Source organism: Ptychodera flava, chromosome 1, assembly GCF_041260155.1.
Source record: "Ptychodera flava strain L36383 chromosome 1, AS_Pfla_20210202, whole genome shotgun sequence".
Taxonomy (NCBI): domain Eukaryota; kingdom Metazoa; phylum Hemichordata; class Enteropneusta; family Ptychoderidae; genus Ptychodera; species Ptychodera flava.
Genome location: NC_091928.1, coordinates 47,596,019 through 47,604,684, shown reverse-complemented (window position 1 = coordinate 47,604,684; position 8,666 = coordinate 47,596,019). Strand labels below are relative to the sequence as shown.

General features: G+C 37.1%; 1 long non-coding RNA gene across 1 annotated transcript; it reads right to left on the bottom strand.

Annotated features, from left to right (window-relative positions):
• Positions 1 to 351: 351 nt before the first annotated feature.
• LOC139141641 (uncharacterized) lies at positions 352 to 2,096 on the bottom strand. The gene is made up of 2 exons (XR_011554217.1): positions 1,836 to 2,096; positions 352 to 960 (listed from the first exon to the last, which is right to left on the bottom strand). It is a non-coding gene; the product is annotated as an uncharacterized lncRNA (long non-coding RNA).
• Positions 2,097 to 8,666: the final 6,570 nt, after the last annotated feature.

Below are 8,666 nucleotides of genomic sequence, written 5' to 3'. Positions count from 1 at the left end.
AGGGCATCGAGAAAAATATATGTGCAAAATATTTAAGAGTTGAGACTTTCTGTTTGTCTTTTTTCATATTTTTGAGCATGTTTGCATATTTTAAGGTAGCGTATTGGTTTTACGAGAATCAGATCTTCAATCCATGACGCATCTTCACACCAAGCATTGACGATACATACAGTGCCTTTAAAGTGTTTTTGGCAGTTGAAGGACGGATGTACTTCAGGTACTTGCAATTACGTGTACACACAAACGTACTCCGACTACTCCCATGGATCCAAATGCTCTACAAATGCTAGGCAAATGAGAGCTAAAACAAATGTATAACTTGCAGACTTGAAATTACATTATTTGACTTACTGCATAATTTATGGTCACCTGCATGTCCTTCTACCCCCATTACACTAGATTGGCAAGTTTGTTCGATCTTTCCTTCTGGCTCTGTCTCGGATTGCTCGCCAGATGGTTTTATTAAGTTTACTTGATGATCCTCTCCGATGTTTTGCTTTTCTTCCGAATTAGTTTTTAATTCTCTGACAGTCCCTTCTGTGTTTTTGTGTTCTTGTTTTTCTAAGTTTTCCTTTAGGAGACTATCTCTAAATTGTGTCGTGGCAACCTTTTCAGTAAGCATCTGTTTCTGAACTTGATCTGTCAACTGCTGTTTTAAGAATGACTTCTCTAGACGTTCTTCCTCTAGTTGATTCGCAAGAACTTTTGTCCTAGTCTGAAATGTTGATCTTTCCTTCACTGCTCTATCTAACTCTTGTTTTAGATCTAGTATGTCTGATTGTAAGGACAATTGTTCTGTTTCAGCTAAGTCCAGGTAGTATCTGCAGACTTTGCAATCTGTGGACTTTTTCGGTGTAGCTTCATAAAGGAGTAAACTTCTGGCTCGCAAAGTGACAGGGTGTTCCTCTGTCTTTATTGGGAAGGTGGGATTTCCATGTTGTATAATGTATTCCTCCAATTCTGAAAACGAATTGAAACGAGTCATAATTTTGGCACAATTTTGTACTTTACTTCTACATCCGCTGGCTTGTCGTTTCTTAAATTTCTGCATTTAGTTACTGACTTCTTTGTATTTTGATTTGACCAACCCAACATTAGTCGTATGGCTAGTTTGGTGGGTTATAAGTATACAAAAGTCAATTATATCTTGATATGATTCGAACTCATAACCTACCGTATCTTCTCATGAAGCAAAGAAGTCAGCGATAGAAACGGTCGGTTTTATACCCATCTCTTAAAAAGCTGGTTCAAAAACCGAGTTCAGTTTGACCTCCACTTCTCCACATAGCTAGAGTTTAATTAAGCACACACATACACATACAAGCTGGCATACTGCCATAAAGCGCACACCCAAACTTAATCAGAACAATGATTATCATGATACATGACATATTTTAGTCATTACTCTCCCAGGTAAGATGATAGATTTAGACCAACGTGTAATGCCTGTGTTATATTTAGATATTTTTCCGTAATATTTATCCTTATTCAGCGAAGGAAAATACGAGTGAAGTAATGACAGTGTTACCCACTAGTCAAACACGAGTGGTGACACGCGTATGATTGTTAGCCCATGAGTATTTTCCGCAGTGAACGAATGGAAATATTTAAGCAATAATGTCGCCCCTCCCAGCCCATAATGGACGAAAGCGAACTTTGCATGACAGAATGTACGAGGCGAATCAAAGCACATTATTGAGTGCAAATTATGTACGTGGCAGCTTGTCTGGCACTGACATTGTCATACTGATCTAACACAGTAACAGTTGAAATGGAATGAAACATTTAGAAGGATGTGTTTGAATGGTATATTTTACGATATAATATTGCTTTACCTTGGACTTTATTGTTGTATTCGTTGTCTGCTGTGGCATACCAACGTATCACGCCCATCAGTGCTAAGATTTCAGGCCTGTGACACAGGATATTTCGAACTCTGTCTGTCATTCTCACAGTAAGTCCTAAGATATCACACTGCTGCCCTCTTAGTCGTGTGCATTTCTCACTGTTTAGGACTAAAGGTGCATACATAACTGCAGGTTCTGAGATCTTGTGGTTTGAATCAATCTGAAGAAAGAGTTGAAATTTTACTCCATCTGTGGATGACAGTTAGAAAAGTATAAGTCATTATTAACGAAGTGACATAATTAAACATAAATTAAAAACAAAGAACTTGAAACAGTTAATTCTTGACTAAAAATCGTTTGGTCGATCAGGCTACTAACATTACACTTGCAAGGCACCACATGTCAAATAAGAGGATAACGAGATGAATATATTTTCGCCAAAAGTGAAAAAAATGGCACAGAAAATTTCATATGCAAATTTTCACGACTTTTGAAAAACTCAAAGGCGAAAAGTATCAGTCTAGTTTTTTCAGTGAAGAATGTTTTGATCTAGAAAATAGAGAATGTAGTTTCAAAAAATTCAAATAAAAATTCCACCATCACTTCATCATAACTAAACCAGATAATAAAACACACATTTGAAAGCCATCGATGGAGTTGCCCATATAGAGAAGTTTTTCGAAATATGAAAAAAAAATTGGCGAAAAAATTGAATATATAATTTCACTATCATTTCAACCACAGTGAGGAAAGTCATGAGAATGAATCTATATCAAAATTTCAACGCCACTAAGGAATCATGAGAAACATTGTTCGTTCAAATCTGGGAATTCAAATAAGACTCTTATTTGAGCAAAATTTATGAGGTCATGTCTTGTATAGTAATCTACTGGCAAATTGCAGAATCTATCGTACACGTGCTTTCAGAGAAGAATATGTAACAACCCAAAATAAAGAAATACAATCGCCAAGCAAATGAACATACGAAAAAATTCATGAATAAAATCATTCCCAGGAACATAAAGTTTAAAGTTTAGAGTTACCAAACTCATGGCTTCAGCAACGTTAAATGAGAGAATATCTTCAAAACTTACATATGTAAAGTTCATGCTAATTTGAAAAACATGAGTATTGTTATCAGAACCTACATACTAAATTGTTATACTACCCATTGATCACCCTGGAGGAGAATTTTTGTATGTTTTCCTTCTTTTGAAGTTCATACGCATATATCTGCCACAGATATGGAAACATATAAAATACATGACCATGCCAGATTTTCAAGTAACTGGTGTTGTTTTTTCAATATATATTAGTGGACACAGACAGACAAACGATGCACACTACTTATCCCAATAGCTGCCAATGCTATTGCGGATTGCCTATGCCAAGGCGTACGAAAAGCAGATGTGTGTAAATAAGGTACTAAATACTTACTCTGTTTTGAGTCAATTTTATAACTCATTCCAAAAGTTGAGTTTGTTGACTTAGTTTTCAGACAGGTGTCTGGATCCTGAAATGAGAAGGTGAAAATACGATGTGCTTTATTTCCTTTCGCCTTCTTTCCTGTGCCAATGATACTCTTATGAAAGAACTATGGAATGACCGCGGGAATTAGAGTTACTTTTATATCTGCTACCTCAATCTATGTCTATGTGGGATACCAAAATGCATAATGTTGATACACTTGGTTTTTAACGACATCCTAAAGATTATTGGTTGTCGCCTTAAAGTTTGCTGGGCGCTGTCAGATGACACTTTGCAATGCAATGATAAAATTATATAATCATTAATACGCACTTACTTTGAAATCAATCTGTAATTTTTTGGCACTACGTTCTTCAAGGACACTGCAAACAACTCCAACTTGTTCAAAGCCACCCCCGTCTCCTGAAATGAATACAGTGATATAATGATAAAAACATAAACTTAGATAAAAATGTCGTATACAGCGTGGTTAAGCTTATGATGAGCCAACCGCGGATGCATTTTTGTTATTATTAACGAGCTTTGTCATGTCGACACCATCTACTTGAAAGCATTAAGTGGTGCATTTTAAAAACAATACAAATACGACACCATCTACTTGAAAGTATTAAGTGGTGCATTTTAAAAACAGGACAAATAAGCAAGCGTTATTGCTCTCGATATCAACAAACTGTCTCGAAAACTTATTCTGCAGCCAAACGACAATGAAACATTTTAAACAAGGAATTTGAAAGCGAGGTAAGGTAATATTTTGCATAGACAGTCATTTAAAGATCTTGAAAATATATTTTGATATGATAAACAGTGATCTGTCTTTGGAGTTTCAGTGCATCGTGGATTTGATATCTTATCGTAAAGTGATATCTTATCGAAAAGAGCTGATCTTGAACAAGCAGAGCAGAGGCAGCCGTAGTTGCTAGTTGCCATCAAGGGCAGTAAGCCTTAAATAACACCTTTTGTTATCTTTTAAATCAATGATTATTTTTATACAACAGTGTGTAACTCTCTCGGCAGACAGAGTTATGATATAATGTCAAATGTGCCCACATTCCGCCCATCACAATATGATATCACGTAAGTTCATATGTTGTAAATACAGTCATTCAAACAGGAATCGGAATGTATAGGCCATGCAGCGTTCATTCACAAAAATCAATAACAGCCGCGCTCTATTTTCGGAAAACATATCTAACATACAAAAGACCCTGACACACTTACGGTTGATGAAGAAATGCTCAAGTTCATGGAACGTTTCTTCATCATATGTTGCTACCAGATTTAGTGTTATTCCAAGCTTAGCAGCATCTTCTCTCATCTTCTTCGTTATCAATAGTTCTTCAAACGCTTTCGGAAAACTCCCAGACCTACACGTTTGTTCGAGCTTATACAGGTGAATAAGATATGATAAGTCGAAAGAAATGATAAGGGAGCCTATTTTTAATGCGTTGACTGATGCATTGTTGCCTAAAATCTTTCTGCAGATATCCCCTGCCTTCTTGAATTCTTTCTCATTCTGTACCACATTATTCACATTTTTATCAAATTCTGCTTTACACTTGCTGCACACAGCCTTTAATTCCCTTACTTCCTCTTTCTTGATAGTCACGTTTTCGCGTTGTTCCTCCGATAACTGACGGTATTTGTCTGGAACCTTCAACGTTATGTGTACCTCAAAATTGCGAGACCCTGAATGATAGAGAGGAAAGGAAAGGTAAAGTTGCTATTATGATCTGTGCACTGAATACTTTTTATATTTTGCCCATTCTAGGCATTTCATCTAATGTCTTTTATTCTATTTCATTATTTCTATCTCTTTCAAGCTCCTGTCTAAATGGATATTCCCTTCAGTCATCTCTATCTCTTTGCTCTGCAGCAGAAGAGCTGTTAAGGATTTGCGATGTCATCTGCATCACGTTAATCAAAACAAAATAGGCCTGAATATTTCTTCCAGAGTGGGATATTTTTTCTCCCCAGCTGTAAAGATGTTATGAGGTTTTGTTATGAGGTTTTGTGAAAACGGATGGATGGGAAGGATATGGATTGCAAAATCTGAAATTGTTTATTTATAAATTTGTTAGGGTACCTGTGTTCCATTATAGTTATTTGAATGATTTTTTTGTGAACTGTAAAATTGTGAACACTGAAGTAGTAATTTTGTTCCTTTTTATCTCAGTAAATATGGGCTTGTCCCTGTTTTATGCTTGACATCGTCTTTCATTTCTAATGAAACCTTGATTCAATTATCGATCAATTAGCTAACTTTGACCATAAAAACAGTAAATCTTCTGTTCAGCACACCCTAATATAATCTAATCACAGTCAAGTGAAGTCAACAGTATAAAACTGCATACCGATCATAATTTTTGCGAGGTTTATTCACATTGAAATATACAATTTTTGATATTTTTATTTAGCATCAATAAAAAGCGTGTGTACATACATGTAGGCCTATAACACGGTCTCGATTAATTTGGACAATCTTGAATTCAAAACAACATTACGTTACCTTCCTTCCCTGGCACTGCTTCTGAAGTAATGTCATGCATCATGGGCTGGGTTTTCATGGTTTGATGTGGTGTTAACAATGATGCAAACTTTGCACAGCATTCCGTCACTGCTTGTATCTCAGACAAGTCTTCCTTCAGTATTCTTGCATTTTCAAACGCTTCAACGTTGTTCATCAGGTTTGTCATAATATTTGCAGCAAGGTTATCCTTTTGATTTCTAACAATACAACTGTGACTATGATTTTGTAAGTGCTCAATTATGAAATCAGCGATATGGGAGTCTTCCTGGACCATGGTAGGTATGCCACATGCCATCGATTCCAAACCCAAAAAACTGTAGTCTGTGTAATATGATGTTGGGAGGCAGAGGTGGGATTGTTTCATAGATGATAATAATGTTCCTACTGAACAGTCCACGTATAGTTTGGGCTGTATATGGTTATTGTCCATTTTGTCGATTATGTATTTGAATGATCCTTCGTCGTCTTGCACAGTTACCCCTTGAATGTTCCATTCAGGAGATTTGATGTCAACCGCTTTCTTTTCAACAATGCCGACTGCAGCTGCAATTGTATCTAATTTCATTAACGCCTCTTGTGTATCTAACTGACCGTATGTTAGTATTTTGGGTGTTTCAATGTTGTCTGGCACTTGGGAATGTTTGTCAAAGTATATTTCAGCTGGTTTAGGAAGAATCTCGACATGTGGAATATCTGACAGCTTTCTACCACTAGCACCATTTCTATATGCATGTTCGAAATACTTGTAGATACGAGGCCCAATGGAAAACAGTATATCTGCTTCACTTGCCATCATTAACATCTCTTCCTCTAATGTATCGTGTTCTGTATCAGAGTTGAATAGGTAGTTGGCATCTGGACATGCATGATTGATCAGAGCTAGTTCTGCATCAGGAAATAATCTTTCCTTTATATCCGCGGCAGCAAATCCAGTTTTTGGAGCGTAACCGATAACATACCTAACATTTTCTAGCTTTCTGATATCAGAAAAGTAAATTTCATGATGGAGCAACCACTTCAGTTCAGGTTTATCTTCACGAAGCTTAGCTCTCTTCTTTCTTTGCGCTGGAATTAGGTTAACACCACAGATCTCCGCATCATTCTTCTGGTCACTACCTATGTTGACATCAAGTACTGTTGAGTAGGCCCTCAGATCTTCTCCTACCCTTGCTTTCCTTGTGCAGAAGTCTTGTACAATGTTTCGGTGGTATCCAGTGAGACCACATTCGTCTTTACTCCATGCATTAAACACGAATAATGCTGCAGGTGGTGGTTCAGGAGTGAGAGGATCATGAAGCTGGGCTTCAGAGAAAAGTTGTTCTTGAATCGCTGCTGCAGCATTCTGTGTCTTTGAAGAGTAGCTAACCACATGTTTTATATTTTGTAATTGTTTCAGTTGTGGGTAGTATCTATCATGGTGTATTAGCCAATTTATGCCGGGTGGGTCTTCATATTGAGTCAACCACTTGTTTCGTTTTGCAGGAATTAAAGTAACACCAACTCTTTCTGCATCTTTCTTTTTGCCATCACTTACTTTGTCATCAAGGATGGTGCAATAAAGTTTAGAAGCTGCGCCTGTCTGAATAATTTTCCATTTGAAGTCCTCGATGATATCAGAAGTTGATTTAGAACTCATGCCATTTGCAGTTGTATCCCACGATGTCAGAATAATCAATGCAGCTGATGCATCTTCGGAGTTCTGGGAAGAACCTTTGATGAAAGTGATGTGGGCCATGAATTAGCCACGTGTGACAAAGGGAGGGAAACAGGGGTTAAATATTTAAAATCCCTGTCACGAAAAAACCCAAACTACCACCAATATGCGTCATAGATGTTTGAACCTAGAAAAACCCTCGGACATGATCATGATTACATGCCCTTCATTAGAAACATTACATGCAGATCAGTTACTTGACTGAAATGGGCTAAAGTAACTTCCCAAAAAAGAAGAATGTAAGTAGAGATAATGTAGTGTGTTGCGCCCTCATGTGGCATATACAAGTTGCAAGTCAAAAACTTCATCACGACTGAGAGTGACGTGGGCTGGTTTGCCTGTACTTGGGAACGATATGAGCATCACATTGTATTTTGAGCAGTGTCTAAATAAATTAATCAGTTAGTTTAATAGGTAATCTTCTCTTCTGATATTTCATAATGGATGCAACATCTGCCAATGAGGATCAAAAATCCGTTAGTTGAAGATAGTGTTTTACTTAGATCCTGTGAGAACATGTTAATTGTCTCAGCGATATTTAAGCTGCAAGTGCAAGTGTTAATGCAGCTAGTGGTGAAAAGGTAATTGAGATGGCGATGGATGTTTGTGGTCGACTATTTGATGTCAAGGAGGATCCCTATTCTACCTCTGAGTGGCAGAAGAAGTGGAGGCGAGCTTCTGAGTTTTACTTGGTGGGGAAGGGCATCACAGCTGATACATAGAAGCAAGCACTTCTGTATCAGTGGGCCTTGTACTTGAAATATACTTCACGCTGGTTGGCAAAGAAGCCAAGAAAAGTTACAAAGATGTTATGCTTTCATGAAATGATCATTTCTTACCGAAACCAATATACCATTCGAGAGACATTTATTTTAGACAAATAGCCCAGATTAGTGAGAAAAGTATTGAGCAGTTTGTGTGCAGGCTAAGACCGTGTTCTGCTATCGGTGATTATGGAGAAAAAGAGGATGAATACATCAGAGATCAGATTATTGATAAGTGCTATTCGCCCAAGTTACATCGTACATTTCTTTAAAGAGATAGTTACAGAACCCTTAAAGATTTGCTGCCTTTATTTATTTGTGAGTCT